The 17,361-nt window shown below is 40.8% G+C and overlaps 1 pseudogene across 1 annotated transcript; it reads right to left on the bottom strand.

The window, feature by feature from the left end:
• Window positions 1–5,574: 5,574 nt before the first annotated feature.
• On the bottom strand, window positions 5,575–10,663 carry LOC147180665 (serotransferrin-like; annotated as a pseudogene). The gene is made up of 17 exons (XR_015094608.1): window positions 10,572–10,663; window positions 10,107–10,258; window positions 9,729–9,831; window positions 9,399–9,590; window positions 9,195–9,324; window positions 8,909–8,964; window positions 8,510–8,673; window positions 8,216–8,369; window positions 8,015–8,156; window positions 7,586–7,682; window positions 7,503–7,523; window positions 7,221–7,385; window positions 6,799–6,949; window positions 6,345–6,412; window positions 6,078–6,259; window positions 5,809–6,001; window positions 5,575–5,707 (listed from the first exon to the last, which is right to left on the bottom strand). The product of XR_015094608.1 is annotated as a serotransferrin-like (transcript).
• Between the last annotated feature and the right edge of the window lie 6,698 nt (window positions 10,664–17,361).

Below are 17,361 nucleotides of genomic sequence, written 5' to 3'. Positions count from 1 at the left end.
TTTTAAATTAGGGTTAGGGTTTAAAACTAGGGTATTTAAATTAGGGTTAGGGTTTCAAAGAAGGGTTTTAAACTAGGGTTAGGGTTTCAAAGTAGGGTTTAAAACTAGGGTTAGGGTTTTAAACTAGGGTTTTAAACTAGGGTTAGGGTTACAAAGTAGGGTTTTAAACTAGAGTTAGGGTTGCAAAGTAGGGTTTAAAACTAGGGTTAGGGTTTCAAAGTAGGGTTTTAAACTAGGGTTAGGATTTCAAAGTAGGGTTTTAAACTAGGGTTAGGGTTTCAAAGTAGGGTTTTAAACTTGGGGTAAGGTTACAAAGTAGGGTTTTAAACTCGGGTTAGGGTTTCAAAGTACGGTTTTAAACTAGGGTTAGGGTTACAAAGTAAGGTTTTAAACTAGGGTTAGGGTTTTAAAGAAGGGTTTTTAACTTGGGGTAAGGTTACAAAGTAGGGTTTTAAACTAGGGTTAGGGTTTCAAAGTAGGGTTTTTAACCAGGGTTGGGGTTTCAAAGTAGGGTTTTAAACTAGGGTTAGGGTTTCAAAGTAGGGTTTTAAACTAGGGTTAGGGTTTCAAAGTAGGGTTTTAAACTAGGGATAGGGTTTCAAAGTAGGGGTTTAAACTAGGGTTAGGGTTTCAAAGTAGGGTTTTTAACTAGGGTTAGGTTTTTAACGTAGGGTTTTAAACTAGGGTTATGGTTTTAAAGTAGGGGTTAAAACTAGTGTTAGGGTTTTAAAGTAGGATTTAAAACTAGGGTTAGGGTTTTAACGTGGGGTTTTAAACTAGGGTTATGGTTTTAAAGTAGTGTTTAAAACTAGGGTTAGGGTTTCAAAGTAGGGTTTAACATTAGGGTTAGGGTTTAAAACTATGGTTTTTACATGAGGGTTAGGGTTTAAAACTAGGGTTTTTAAATTAGGGTTAGGGTCTCAGAGTAGGGTTTTAAACTAGGGTTACGGTTTCAAAATAGAGTTTTAAACTAGGGTTAGGGTTTCAAAGTAGGGTTTAACATTAGGGTTAGGGTTTAAAACTAGGGTTTTTACATTAGGAATAGGGTTTAAAACTAGGGTTTTTAAATTAGGGATAGGGTTTCAAATTAAAGTTTTAAACTAGGGTTACGGTTTCAAAGTAGAGTTTTAAACTAGGGTTAGGGTTTCAAAGTAGGGTTTAACATTAGGGTTAGGGCTTAAAATTAGGGTTTTTAAATTAGGGTTAGGGTTTCAAATTAGGGTTTTAAACTAGGGTTACGCTTTCAAAGTAGAGTTTTAAACTAGGGTTAGGGTTTCAAAGTAGGGTTTATCGTTAGGATAAGGGTTTAAAACTAGGGTTTTTACATTAGGGTTAGGGTTTAAAACTAGGGTTTTTAAATTAGGGTTAAGGTTTCAAAGTAGGGTTTTAAACTAGGGTTAGGGTTTTAAAGTTTGGTTTTAAACTAGGGTTAGGGTTACAAAGTAGGGTTTAAAACTAGGGTTGGGGTTTTAAACTAGGGTTTTAAACTAGGGTTAGGGTTACAAAGTAGTGTTTTAAACTAGGGTTAGGGTTTCAAAGTAGGGTTTTAAACGGGTTAGGGTTTCAAAGTAGGTTTTAAAACTAGGGTTATGGTTTTAAAGTAGGGGTTTAAAACTAGGGTTAGGGTTTCAAAGTAGGGTTTTAAACTAGGGTTAGGGTTTCTAAGTAAGGTTTAAAACTAAGGTTTTGGTTTTAAAGTAGGGTTTAAAACTAGGGTTAGGGTTTCAAAGTAGGGTTTTAAACTAGGGTTAAGGTTTTTCAAAGTAGGCGTTTAAACTCGGGTTAGGGTTTCAAAGTAGGGTTTTAAACTAGGGTTAGGGTTTCAAAGTAGGGGTTTAAACTAGTGTTAGTGTTTCAAAGTAGGTTTTTAAACTAGGGTTAGGGTTTTAACGTAGGGTTTTAAACTAGGGTTATGGTTTTAAATTAGGGTTGAAAACTAGGGTTAGGGTTTCAAAGTAGGGTTTTAAACTAGGGTTAGGGTTACAAAGAAGGTTTTTAAACTAGGGTTAGGGTTTAAAACTAGGTTTTTTAAGTTAGGGTTAGGGTTTCAAATTAGGGTTTTAAACTTGGGTTACGGTTTCAAAGTAGAGTTTTAAACTAGGGTTAGGGTTTCAAAGTAGGGTTTAACATTAGGGTTAGGGCTTAAAATTAGGGTTTTTAAATTAGGGTTAGGGTTTCAAATTAGGGTTTAAAACTAGGGTTAGGGTTTTAAAGTAGGATTTAAAACTAGGGTTAGGGTTTTAACGTAGGGTTTTAAACTAGGGTTATGGTTTTAAAGTAGTGTTTAAAACTAGGGTTAGGGTTTCAAAGTAGGGTTTAACATTAGGGTTAGGGTTTAAAACTATGTTTTTTACATTAGGGTTAGGGTTTAAAACTAGGGGTTTTAAATTAGGGTTAGGGTTTCAGAGTAGGGTTTTAAACTAGGGTTACGGTTTCAAAATAGAGTTTTAAACTAGGGTTAGGGTTTCAAAGTAGGGTTTTTACATTAGGAATAGGGTTTAAAACTAGGGTTTTTAAATTAGGGATAGGGTTTCAAATTAGGGTTTTAAACTAGGGATACGGTTTCAAAGTAGAGTTTTAAACTAGGGTTAGGGTTTCAAAGTAGGGTTTTAAACTTGGGGTAAGGTTACAAAGTAGGGTTTTAAACTAGGGTTAGGGTTTCAAAGTAGGGTTTTAAACTAGGGTTAGGGTTTCAAAGAAGGGTTTTTAACTTGGGGTATGGTTACAAAGTAGGGTTTTAAACTAGGGTTAGGGTTTCAAAGTAGGGTTTTAAACGGGTTAGGGTTTCAAAGTAGGTTTTAAAACTAGGGTTAGGGTTTCAAAGTAGGGTTTAACATTAGGGTTAGGGTTACAAAGTAGGGTTTTAAACTAGGGTTTGGGTTTCAAAGTAGGGTTTTAAACTAGGGTTAGGGTTTCAAAGTAGTGTTTTAAACTAGGGTTAGGGTTTCAAAGTAGGGTTTTAAACGGGTTAGGGTTTCAAAGAAGGTTTTTAAACTAGGGTAAGGGTTACAAAGTATGGTTTTAAACTAGGGTGAGGGTTTCAAAGTAGGGTTTAAAACTAGGGTTAGGGTTTTAAAGTAGGGTTTTAAACTAGGGTTAGGGTTTCAAAGTAGGGTTTAAAACTAGGGTTAGGGTTTTAAACTAGGGTTTTAAACTAGGGTTAGGGTTTCAAAGTAGGGTTTTAAACTAGGGTAAGGGTTTCAAAGTAGGGTTTTAAACTAGGGTTAGGGTTAAAAAGTAGGGTTTTAAACTTGGGTTCGTGTTTCAAAGTAGGGTTTTAAACTAGAGTTAGGGTTTCAAAGTAGGGGTTTAAACTAGGGTTAGGGTTAAAAAGTAGGGGTTTAAACTAGGGTTAGGGTTTCAAAGTAGGGTTTTAAACTAGGGTTAGTGTTACAAAGTAGGGTTTAAAACTAGGGTTAGGGTTACAAAGTAGAGTTTTAAACTTGGGTTAGGGTTTCAAAGTAGGGTTTTAAACTAGAGTTAGGGTTTCAAAGTAGGGGTTTAAACTAGGGTTAGGGTTAAAAAGTAGGGTTTTAAACTAGGGTTAGGGTTTCAAAGTAGGGTTTTAAACTAGGGTTAGGGTTTTAACGTAGGGTATAAAACTAGGGTTATGGTTTTAAAGTAGGGTTTTTAAATTAGGGTTAGGGTTTCAAAGTAGGGTTTTAAACTAGGGTTAGGGTTTCAAAGAAGGGTTTTAAACTAGGGTTAGGGTTTCAAAGTAGGGTTTTAAACTAGGGTTAGGATTTCAAAGTAGGGGTTTAAACTAGGGTAAGTGTTACAAAGTAGGGTTTTAAACTTGGGTTAGGGTTTTAACTCTTTGACCGCCATAAACATTATAAAACGTTTAGCATAAACCTACGGAAGGGCGCCGAGGACGTCAAAAGACGTTCACTATGTTTTTTTTGGGTTTTTTTGGAAACGGGTGGAGGAAAGCCTTGGGCAGCTGTGCTGAAAGTATCAAGCAGATCTGGTTAGTATAATGACTCGTTTTGGCCCCTAGATGGCAGCGATGACTCTCTTTGCACAAGGTTGGATGGGCCGCCCACCGTGGGCGTCAGTAGAAGACGTGAGGCGGAGCTAGAGTGTTGAGGTGACAATGGCTGATGAAGCCACAATGGCAACCGGTTGCAAGCAGCTCACGCTTGAGCATTTTTTTCAAAGACGGAAAGCATCGATCAATACTAAAAAGCGCATTGATGTCGACGATGATGACTCCGAGCTTGACGCCAAAGTTGGAAGCCTTGACGCGACCGTTATGATCACGTAGTAAGCCTCACCGGCTAAGCGCGGCTAGCGCTGCTAAGGCCGGAAAACGCGCACAATAACCGACCGGGTACTTCTACACAATCGGACATTCGATCGGGCGATGGAGAGTTGGCATCGACCAATGCAGATTGATTATGATGATGATGGTGAATCCCGAGGTTGACGCCACAGTTGGACGCGGCCTTTATTCTCACGTCATAAAGCATCACCGGCTAGCTCTGCTAACGCCGGAGCTCCACATGCGGACATTTTGTCGGACAATGAAGAGTACCCCGAGTCCAATGCATATTCATCGGAGGAGCGGGTACAGTCTGATCACGGAGAAGACACTGTTTCTGGACTACGATGCCACCATGAATGAAGTGGATAAGATGGATCAGAACATCTACCACCCGGTATAGCAACTGAAGGACATGAGGAAGCCAGACGTAACACCACCGTAACGTAACCGTAGCATGATCCTGATATTAGGCTTGATGGCAACACACACTGCAGTATATACTTGCTATTCCCCGGAAAAAACGGCCTGCAAGAAAGTGGAGCTTTTGCACGCGAAGAGGCAATCTGTTGTGCAAATGCTGTTGTGTCTCCTTGCACGCAGGGGAGAAAAAACAAAAAGAAAAACTGTCGTTGAAACATCCACATATTTGTAAATAGCACCACAGTTGCACACATTTGTAAATAGTTTGCCAAATTGTTGTCAAATTGTTACACTGTTGAATGTAAATAAACGTATTTTGCTATCAAACAACACTTTTTCATTCTTGGTGGTAGTGTTTTATAGAAGTAAAGCACTATTTAGGTGTTTGTGGCATCATTCATGGACAAAAAGAAGTGTACAATTCACTAGAATGCATGAAATATCGTTTCACTAAAAGCTTGATTTCTCCGTATTTTGGTCCAAAACAGGCGAAATTGGGTGGAACCAACCATTTTCTATTGTTGATTACTAAAGAACGGAATAAGGTAGAAACAAACTTTTTTTTTCTGATGAAAGACCAATCTTTCATTTGGTAGTACATGCGTTTCCTTAGTCCAAACAGAACATTTTCTATGGACCTTGAAAGATCAGTCAAAATGCTTAAATCGGCTGGCACTGACAGCATCCCTTTTCTGAAAACGTCTGGCAGTCAAAGAGTTAAACACCTCTTCAGGTTCTAAAGTAAAGTCTACTCAAATGCAAAAAACAAACAAATGTATTAAATTGTGCAAGGATACACAAAAAGGGAAAACAAATATAATATATACACACACACTTTTCTGGTCATATTCAGAGATAGTCATTGATAATGCTTTTATTTTATAAGAGGTACATGCTGATTTACAGAAACTGTAAAATGTCTTCAAAGTGGCTGCTGTGACATCAGTATGCATTTTGGAGAAGTAGTTTGAGCCATCTAGTTGCTCTGACAGGTGTGGGAAGTGCACAGTTTCTCCAGATCTGCGGAAGACAATACAAATTAGATAATGTGGATGCGTTGCTGGTACAAGGTCAGACTTTTACGCCATACTTCAGAGGTTAAAGCCCCTAAACAGCCAAACCTGGTGTGGAGTCCGTGCACTGCCTCAGTGAGGTCATGGCATCCATGTAATCTGGTCCCAAGAAGGTCTTATAACTGCATCCGCTTGGCACCAGCTGGAGACACTTTGTGGAGTCTTTGAAAAGGAGGTTCTTCTCAGGTGCCGACTCAAACATTGCAAAACTGGGGTCACTGCCAGTTCTGCCGAACCGGGTCTAGAAATGAAAGATTTATAGAAAACGAAAACTAAGCTTCTGCACGACAATTATGAGGCAAAAGAGCACTTCGTACCTGCTGTTCCTGAAGAACGGTGACAACAGTTTGGTGGGTTTCGGGACGGGTAACCACAGCGTGTGCTGGCGAGGCTCCCAGGTGGCAAGACTCAAAGTCTGTGATTGGCACCGGACCCTTGGTGGGGCAAATCAGCTCGTAGTCGCTGCTCGAGACATTAACGGCCCATACTGGACCCTTTCCTGCAACGGAGCACAAGTATGATGTGACCGGATATGGTGCTCATGATTGGATGGGGGGGGGGGGGGTGTTAAGGCATCATGTTACCATCACTGTTTTCTGCAACAATTGTGTGTTTAATGAAGGCCACGTCGCCAGCACCCTCAACAAGACATCTGAAAAGGAGAGAATTCAGTAAAAGCTAGCTTCAATTTACTAACGCAGCATTTGAAGTTTTAAGCTACTATCCCCGTTTTTCCTAGGCGGCACGGTGTAATAGTAGTTTACGCTGCTGCCTCAGTAGAGGGGTTACAATTTTTTGCCCTCATGCAAAATGCATGGTAGCTAAAATTGAAGCCTAAACCGATCATACAAGTGAAAGCTCGTTTACCTTTTTGTTCCCTGCAATTGGCTGGCAACCAGTCCAGGATGCATGTACCCGGCTTCATTTGAAAAGTCAATTGGGATAGGAAACTTTGAATAAGCCCTGATGAGGCCAAGGGCAATAGAAAGCGGACTGATGCTTTCCCAATGATTAACCGCTGCACTGTTATGACTTTACCTAAAGGCCCCAGTGTAGCCGTAGTACTTCTCTTCTGAACTTGCGTGGCACTTTGCTTTGTCATCCACAGTTTTGCCACTGCCTACACACCGAGTGCAAAATGGTGAACCTGCCGGTGAGCCGGGGGCACAGCCGCTACTGAAGAAGTTGGCTGAGGAAACAGCACATGGCAATATTGTTAAATTTTAGACAACTTGAAATGTACCTGTATATTAAAAAGCAATGCATATACCTCGTGGTGTGAATAATTATACACCAGTAAGGCTGTAACTATTTTAATTGTTGCACTGCTACACACCAGTGTTGACAAACTCTCAAAGTTTAGACCAGACAACGAGCTGACATTCACATTTGTTAACAGTGTCAGTCTACAACACTTAATGCCAGTTACAATTTAGTCATGCATTTTACATTGCACTTACTGAAGTTGCAGTCGTTAGTCTCTTTGTAGATTTTACCCATGGGGATGTTCCAGCCGGCGGTCCTGCCAAAGCCTGTGTGGCATGACCTCTTGCCCCTCAGCGTTGCCCAAGTCAACCCAGAACTCTTCTTTACCACAGCAACGGCATAATAGGAGGATGCTGAGGCTAAATACATGAAAAATTTCTAAAATGAAATATTTACAATAAGGACACATTGCAAAGTTGTGAGAGTCAAAGACTCGAAAATATTTTTTTGTCATTGTAATAGAAAATTCTATTTACCTCCAGCTTGACTGCACTTTGCTGTGGAGAGAAAATGTAACTGTTACTTGCGAGCCACAATTACCAAACTATTCACTTTTTACCTTCATCATACTGCTCCACCATGGCTGGAACCAGACCGCACTGCCCAGCAGTGTACACCTCTCCTCCATCCACTGCCAACGCATCTGCATCTCTGCGCTGAAGTGAAAAACAAAATGGCTGAAATACACTTCAATTTCAAGCATGGGCTGCCAAACTTGTCCCGTTATATAGGCCTACTGAAGCAATGTCCACCCAGTTAATTCTTAAAAGTTAACTCAGTGGTCTTACATTATACGTTGCGAGGTCAGCATTTAGCCCATTTAGCCGTTTTTGATCACCAATTCTAATTTGAGCTCATTTAGCAAAAGCTATGATAAGTCCAACTTTATTCTGGTATTAGATATGTCCACCCAATTTGTGTTTAGCAATTTTTGTAACACTTTACAAGGGAGCTACCATACGTTTTGCAGACCCATTTGTCATTTTACCATGATCATCTTCATGCACTCTGGCACAGAATTTTGTATTCGCCATCCACCATGCCCTTGATGCTCCATTCGTTACATTTCTGAGTCTCGCTCATGCCCACGGAACACCATGTGATGGCGTTTGATCCAGCTGCAGTGACCTCTGAAAAGTGATACAAATTTTGCTTAAAGTGTTCACCTGAGTTTCATTGCGTTTGTTACCTTTGTTGAGGGAGCGCACGATGCCCAAATAGCTGGCACCCAGATAAAGGAAGGAGCTGACGTTTGCAGGCAACCTGACAAGCTTTTCAGTCGAGTCTTTGAACATCAGATTCTTGGCAGGTGCATACGCTTCAGAGGAGAACAGGTCAAATCCCTGTATAAAAAAACCCCACACACATTTAAACAAATTAAAGGGGAGGGAATCCCCTACCCCTCCAGAAAGCTCTACAACAGTAGCAGGTCCTGGGCCTTATAACAACCTCATTTATTTCTCAAATCAAGTGTTCAGCCTACCTGCACGGTGGTGAGGTTATTCCAGATACACTCTGCCAGCTGTGGGTCTTGGCGGGTGACCACGGCGTGAGCGGGTACCCTGGCAAGGTGGCATTCCTCGTACTTGTCAATGGGTGCTCTGGTGTTGTCCATGCACAGCAGCTCGTAGTCAGCCTTCATGTTGTCTGTAAGAAGAAAAAATAATATCACATAAAATTCATTTCTGTTGATCAAAAATCCAACCAAACAGTGCAGTTAGTCTTGTTCCACACAGTTTAATGCCCATATGGCAAGAAAACTTTGTTTCACTCAGCTCTAGTTTCCCAAATGGGTTCAGGGGTTTGATGCTAAATGTGAAGGCTTTTTTTACACAAAGCTTTAATGTGAATGAACACAAGACAGTACATTGAAGAAACTCACCTGGTACCGTCAAATGTTGTACAAACGCCACATCGCCAGCATTTTCGACCAGGCACCTAGTAAGAGTTACACATAAAAAAAAAACATGTAAAACTGCTTCGAAACTTAGTGACACGTACTTCTCGGACCAAGTGTCTATGACTTCATTGATCCCACGGGGTCAATCCTGGGACCCTTTTTGGTCAAGCTACACGTCCTACCACAACTAAACTATAAAGATCCATTGAACCAACCACTAACAACTAAAAGCATTTAAAAATCAGTCGAGTGGGGGAGCACTGCTTACTGGAATGCGCCACTGTAGTCATAGTAAGGTTCGTTGTGAGAACGTGAGCAGTCTCCCTTGCAGCTTCCACACAGTTTAGAACCCTTTTCTGCTCCTGGGACACAGCTCTGGGAGAATAAGTTACCCACAGCTGCACACACAGAAAAGGGGGGGCTACAAAATGCAAAGTGGCTTAAATCAAGTCTAACCACTGACATCACTCACCGGCCTCAATAGTTTCATCCTCAATGCCTCCCCAATTCAGCACACCCAACTTAATCAGAGTTCCAATTGGGATGTTCCAGCCGGCAGATTTTCCCAAGCCAGTGTGGCAAGATCTCTTCCCTTTCAGGTCTCGGATTCCGAACCCGGAGTCCTTCTTAACCACAGCGACTGCGTAGTAGCAGCTATCTGAATCTGAGCAAATTGAAGAATGATTTTATGTCATTTGAAAAATTATGGCATTTTCCTCTGCGACAATATGCTTTCAGGCATTCCACAAAAACCCAAAGCATGACTTAAAATGTTGTCATTATTGAATGATTGTCGACTTACTGGCACCATAGTCCTCAGCAATTATGGGATGGAGTTTGTAGTCCTCCAGGCCAGCGGTGTAGATGTCTCCTCCATCCAAGGTGATGGCGTCTGCTGTACCCTCCTGTCCATAGACAAGTGAAAAATTCATTTGAATAAAAAAATGTTCACATCATTGGCCACTTTCATAACAGCCAGTGTTGCCAACTTTCTGCATTTAAGCAAATTTGCTAAAACTCAAGAAACTTTTGTTTACTTTGTACTCTCCCAGCCCTTTTGCAAGCACAGTGAGAAAAGTCAACCTCTACTGTTTTGAACAAGATGCTGCAATCAAACGTTAGACCGCCATTCTATTAAAGATCCATTTGGGAAAGGAAAAAAAATAAAAAAATCACTCACATGAATGGCAGTGATGCATCCCAAAGAGTCCAATTCCCTGACACAGGTGAAGACTGGCGCCTTGGCGGCAAGGTCCAAACACTTCTGGTGCTCATTGTCAGATATGACGCACCACCTCACGTGTTCGGTGGTGGCCGACAGCACAACAGCTACTGCAAAAAAAGTACAACAAAGCAAAGTAGTATCGCGGTGAGAGCATACTAGTGATGACAGTTTACAAATATTGACCTTGAGCTCGATGAGAGAGTGTACGTTGAAACATTTTAGTTGGCTACTAGTGCAGCGAACTACTACGGTTTAATTGTGCACTAAATAAACAACCACTTGTGTTTGTTTAGCCTTTAGAGCACTTTGATACCCCGATTATCATCCATGTACTAGTGGCTACTAGTATGCCATTTAATGACGACAGTCTCAACCATGGATAAAAGCTAGTGTATAAAAATTTAAAATATTGGCATTTACCCAAGTAGCTGAGCAGCAGTAGCGTCGGACTCAGAGGTGACGAGAGGAGATGCTTCATGGTGGACCGTCTCCAGGTCAGCAGAGTGAGCTGCAGTCAGAGTCTTCTTATAGCCACACTATGGACTGGAGGGGAGGGAGCAGAAGCGATAAATGACAGTCCGCTCAGGTTTCCCCATTGGGTGGGTGTTTTTACGAATGCAGAATTTGATGGGGGAAGGAAGCTGGTGTGAATCAAGTGCCCCGCTCCCACAACACACCTTCACAATTGTCAGCTTTGATGTATTAGTTAAAATGTACATTATACTGTGCTAAATTTAAATGCCAACTAACTGAACATTCTCATCCAAAACAAAGATTTAACATTTTTTGTTTATGTAACATTTAGCATCACGTGAGCATTTTCCGCTACAATTTGCCAACAGATGACAGCAATGTTAAATACTGAAATTCAAAATAATAAGTAAATGCTGAAAGTTTAGTCAGATAGTATTTACGCAAAGCCTATTTTTCATAATTGGAATAAATCTATCAATTTAAGAGTTAAATGATACATTTAATTGCTAATTAGCTTGGGAGGGGGGGGGACTAGCAAACATTTCAATAATACATGCAAAATGACATCATCACCTACTTTGTTCAATTTGTGGCCTTGCTCTTTGTGCCAAAAAGCGAAGAAAAGAGAAGACCCCAGATTCCTCATCATTCCTTTTATATCTTGGCTCAGCTGAATGCTGATTGACCTCAGGTGCTGCAACCAGCTGGTCTGCCAAAGAGGTAATAGCGCTCCTAGTGGTGGCCAGAGTAAATGAAGGAGAGCCATCATGGCTGCAGGCAAGATTGAAAATGAATAGATATGACGCCATTAATCCGTTCCAGTGTCTCAAAAAAAAGAAATAAATAAAAAACAACAATGTTGCAATGTATTTTGAATGAGACCATAGCGCTTTATAATGTTACATTTTATACAAACATCAACTCAACTTTTTTTTGCTCCATAATGTGTTTAAAAAAAACAACTTTACTTCATAAGACGTGAAGTGTATCTTCTGCCCAGATTTAGTCATAACTGTTTTAATTTCCTCATTTCCTCAGTAGAGTTTGTTCTGCGGATGTATCCTTGCGAGTGTTATCGCAATTTCTGCCAGGTGCAGTCATGACTGAATAACCTCCTCTATTTCTCAAATGGGCTTTGGTCTGTGTTTGAATGATGTCCTTGAGTTTTATCTCATGTCCGGTCAACTCCGGTTGAACTGTTTACTGGAAGCTGTGTGGTACCGCCTTTCAAGATAGTATAAGAATATTGTAAATCCTATGTAATCTTCGCACTTGTGAGAGGCTACAGCCATTGTCTGTAACTCACTTGTGCCAGGAATATTCTGTAGAAATAAAAGCTTTGAAGGAACTGTTCATCGATCTCCAGCCTGTATTCAGATAACCAACATTCTCACTACCCGAAAGAAAACGAGAGAGAGAGCAGTGTTTCTGCTGCCCTTTATCAGAAGGGGGAAGGAGGAAGTCGACAAGTAAACTGGTAAATTTCGAATGGTACATGATCTAAGAGCTATTAATGCTGTAGTTATGACCCCTACCCTGCTGGTGCCCAATCCTCACTCGACTCTGTCACAAATCACTCCATCACACACTCATTTTACCTGCATTGATCTTGCTAATGCATTCTTTTGTATTCCTCTTGACCCGTCTATGCAGAAGTATTTTGCATTTACGTGGAATAATGAGTGTTACTCCTACACCCGTCTTCTTCAAGGTTTTGTGTTGTCTCCTGGACTTTTCAATGATTACCTTCGACAGTTACTGTTACCTCTCCAACTTCCTCTGGATGTTGTTTTGGTGCAGTATGTGGATGACCTACTCCTAGCTGCACCATCCGAGGCATCCTGCCTTCTAGCTACACAGCTCCTTTTGAGCCACCTGGCTTCACATACTCTTTCTTAGACTCCAGCCGCTGAAAACTCTTTTGTTCTGCTTAAACAGTTCTTGTCATCAGCTGCGGCTCTTGTCATCCCTGACTACAACAAGATGTTCTTTCTGGATGTTTCTGAAAAAAACAGCAGTGTTTCTGCTGTTCTTTATCAGAGGGGGAGATAGGTGAAAGACATGTTTGCCTTTATGCATCAACGCCTCTTGAAGAATATGAACAACATCATCCTCTTTGTGCAGCCTTTGCTTCAGCATTAGCTCGCCTGATTCAGAAAACATCTCACATTGTGTTACATCACCCGCTGACAGTACGTGCATCACACAGTACAGTGCAGTACGGAACCAGCCAAGCATTTACTATGACAGGGGGACGACAGAGAAAGATTGAATCAGTCCTGACACAACCCCACATTTTGTTTATACATAAAGGAATTAACATGGCAGCAGGCCTGTTAGAAGGACAACCCCATTGCTGCACTCAGCGAATTCTGGAAGAAAACTCACTGAGAAAAGACCTTTACGACACACCACTGGACGACCCAGACTTGACGTTATTTACGGACGGCTCGTGTTTTAAAGGCGACAAAGGACTCCAATCAGGTTTTGATGTAACACAAATGACAGGAACAAACTTTGACACGATAGTGGCAGAGAGACTCACAGGGCCACAGTCAGCTCAACGAGCAGAAATAGTGGCCGTAACAACTGCACTGAAGTTAGCACAAGGAAAGACTGTAAACATCTACACTGACTCTGCGTATGCACATGTAGTTAGTTGTGCACACCGCCGTGGCAGAATGGCAAAGAAATGACTTCATGACTGCAACATGGACACCCATTAAACACCATCAATACATCTTTGCGTTAAAAGACGCCTTACTACTGCCTAAAGCAGTAGCTGTGATAAAATGTAAAGGACACTCAAAAAAAAAGATTTTGTGTCAGCAGGAAATGATTCGGCGGACAAAGCGGCAAAGGAAGCGGCGGGCTACAGCCCAACATTTCAAAAACAAACATCTACAAGCAGTAGAAAAGGCATCGGGGCTAAAACACACATTTGGTTCAGTGTATCATCCCCAATCCCAAGGACAGGTTGAGCGAATGAATAGAAATATTAAAGAAAAATTGGCTAAAGCACTGGCCTCATCAAATTTGAATTGGCTACAAGCTCTTCCTGCTGCACTAATGAATGTGCGAATGTCACTATACTCAGCCAAAGGCTGGACTCCGTTTGAATGTCACACCAACAGACCATTTCCGGCTCCAACAGCTCCATTGGAAGAGACGCACGTTCCAGGACCTCCAGAACTTAAACAACTAACATTTACTTTCTCCCAGCTAACAAAAAAACAACCAGATGGTCCTTCAGAAATAAATGATTGTGAATATGTATGGTTGAAAGTGATTAATAGAAAATGGTCTGAGCCCAGGTGGACAGGACCCCACAAGGTGACGGAGAGGACATCTTCTGCAGTTCGCCTGCACTGAAAAGATGATACGTGGTATCACATCTCCTCCACCCGACCCGACTGTTTTTGTATTTATTATGGGCCTGCTGCGAAGCAGAAGGCCCATATTACTATCCTAGAAAAAGGGAAAAAGGGTTTATTATTTTCCGCAAAAATGCGGCCCGTACCGTAGATCGCACCGGCACAAATGAGGTATCAAACGATGCGGCTCGATCTGACTCGCTGCGCTATTATTTTTATAAGAATTCCCAGTTACCATGGCGACGCTATTCCCAAAAAACTCCCAAAAAAAAGTCCCATAGGAATGAATGGGAAACCGAAAGAGATCAACTCCAATCAAGCACCTTTTTCCAAGACACGCTGCGCGCACATACGTTAACCGACCGATACGAATTTTAGCTCATTTTGTTGGAATTTTTGTCATCTTTAGCTCAGTGTCAAAAAAAAATTTAAGGAATGAAAGCTCTCCCCCCTGTGCGGGTTCAAAGACAGTGAGTGAAATAGCCTTTATCACATTGGTTTGTATTGCATGGGCTTGAGCGGACCAATTAAGATTCAGAGTGTAGACAGGGAAAAAATTGATTTCAAGTTTCACTTCAACTCGTCACCATGGCCACAATCTTTGCTCACTAGACATCAAATTCACACATTTTGTAGTGACAAGGGTCTGCTTTCTGACAAATTGAGTTTTATTTGGCTAAGGTGTCATTTAGTACCTTTATTTTCACTTTAAGCGAGGAGAAGTCGGACTATTTCGATCTATTTTCAATGTTAATTTCGACGTTTTTCCCTCTTCATTTTCGATCAATCATAAGTTTTCAACCTGCTCTCATTTGGTCATTTTTCATCAGATTAAAAAACTGAGAACATGCTCGCGTTCCCCAAACCCTTGCCGTTCTAACGAGCCATTTTTGGAATCTGCATCTTCAACCATTAAGTCGTGAGAGGCTACCCTAACCCTAACCCTAGTTTAAAACCCTACTTTGAAAATCTATACAAAATCAATGGAATGTTGGTGCGTGACGTCTCCTAACAACTTAAAATCAAATGTGTGTGCGTGAATGTGCATGTTTTGTAAAGGGGCAGTAAGATACTTTTAGTTGATGTTGATTATGGTTAACTTCCACATTTCTTGAGCGATTTCAATGGTTTAAATGTTATTTTGATTGCGTTTGATTGCGAGTCAGCAGGCCCATTCAAAATTTCCGCGGAAATTTTTCTAGTTATGGGCCTGCTAAGCGGAGCAAGCAGCAGCTTCGCGGAGCAAGCAGGCACATATTACTATCCTAGAAAAGGGGTTTATTATTTTTCAACTTATTATATTATCTTCCACGGATTTTTCCGCAAGAATGCGGCCCGTACCGTACATCGCACCGGGACAAATGAGGTATCAAACGATGCGGCTCGATCTGACTCGCTGCGGCATTATTTTTCTAAGAATTCCCAGTTACCATGGCGACGCTATTCTACATTCGACTGTGTAGCGGACTAGAGCTAGCAAATGTTACATTAAGGTTTCAATGTGCAGTAAAAAAAAAAAAATATATATATATATATATATACATATGTTTGAGTATGCTCTAAATCTCAATTGTGTATATCCATCGTTGCTACAATATACAGTAAGGCTTTTGTCTCGTCTGTCGTCGTCGTGGTGGGGGTGGGGGAGGGGGTTGTCGGTTGTTGAGTGGCGTGTCCTGCTCGATCGTGTAGCGGAGCGGCGCCGATGAGGGATTTTGGAAGTATTTTACACTGTTAAATGACCTTCATTGATTGACTACAGCACACATTTGTAAATTGTCAAAGCTGCCTTTATTTTCCCCCTTGAAAGATTACCGTTGGTTTCTGTAGCGATCGTTTTTTTCACGGCCATCCAGAATATCCATCCATTTTGCCAAACCGTTTCACCTCATGGAAATTAATCTAAAAGAAAAAAAAAGTAACAATGTTATTACAATACCGTTTTCTTTGTTAATAAGTAAACAAGGAAGTCTATACTGCCAGTTTACTTTTGACTTTGTCTTGGGAAGTTTTTTTTCTTTTCTTTTTGCTTACAGTAAAGGTTGCTGTAGCAGCATGCCGCGGAAGGAGAAGCGTTCCGAGGCAGCCAAGCGCCGATGGAAGAAGCTGGACCTTGCTGCTCCGGAACTGAGCCCAAACATCGCACCCCAGCAGGTACTTTGCCTCTATTCAATTCTGCACTTGGCGGTGGTGTATTCTGTGTTGATTTATTTTGTTAGCTTATAAAGTTTATACAATTGTTATGTTATATACTAATTGCTCTCCATTAGCTCTCTCGCATCAGGTAAACACTTCCAAACAATTTGATTTGTGCGCGTTTGTCAGCTGGATGCAGTGAGCCGCGCAGTGATACGAACAGAAAAAAATAGTGCCCGGTGGTAATGGAGTATGACTTTTTTCTTTTTCTAATGTGCAGTTTTGTGATGCAAATGTATCACTCTTGAACACAAATAGTTTTTTTAGAAAAACACGCTTTATTTTCGGGACCCTTGCCAACTTGCCGGACTCGACCAAAACCGGACCGGGTCTCGGGTCACAGGACGCTGTCAGCGGTGTTGATTGCGCACCACTTTAGGTGAGGCTGTTTTTAAAATGCACGTGGAAATTGCTCCATGAACTTTGTTTTCATTTTAACCTACAGCTGGTTTATTTTTATTTATTTATTTGGGGGGGGGGGGGGGGGGGTGTAAGAAACAAGTAGCAGGGCCTTCAGAAATTAAGGGGACTATAAAACAATTTTTTTAAACTATCACAGCGTTTTATAAAAACAATCTAGCTTGCCGAGATGTGACAGTTGATTGTTGAGCACAGTCCCAACAATAAAATATTAACGTCTACACCTGCCGAAAAATAATTAAAGACATTTGTTCTAACTTGAAGCTAAATGTAAAATATGAATTTTTTTTATGCTTCATACTCATTCGTGCACTAACGGAAAATCCTAATGCTTGTGTTACTTAAAATGTAAATTTCATGTACATTCTGCATAATCATTTTTGTTTATGTAAATTTGTTGTTCATAATTGATTCTTCATACACAAATGTCAAAACAAGTTGTTTTTTTTATAATGAATGGCCATTGCAGACAAATAATTTCATTGTGTGATTTAGTGTTTAGCCATATTTCAATTAATAATTTTACAATGGATATTTTTACACACGTATGTATGCACATATCTACATACGTGTACATACACATACTCTCCATCAATTTCTTCCACTATTCATCTACTTTCAGCAACCCCCCAACCCTTCGACTTCAACTCAACACAAGTGCAGTACAGTACATAAAATAAAAATATAAAAAACACACCATTAATAGTAATAATTCAATATGCTTTTCTAACTCATTTGGTCGCGAA

The sequence above is a fragment of the Leptonotus elevatus genome, chromosome 1, assembly GCF_054856555.1.
Source record: "Leptonotus elevatus isolate MCC_2025b chromosome 1, RoL_Lele_1.0, whole genome shotgun sequence".
Classification (NCBI taxonomy): domain Eukaryota; kingdom Metazoa; phylum Chordata; class Actinopteri; order Syngnathiformes; family Syngnathidae; genus Leptonotus; species Leptonotus elevatus.
Note: the sequence above shows the minus strand (reverse complement) of the source record. Positions and strands in the feature narration are given on the sequence as shown.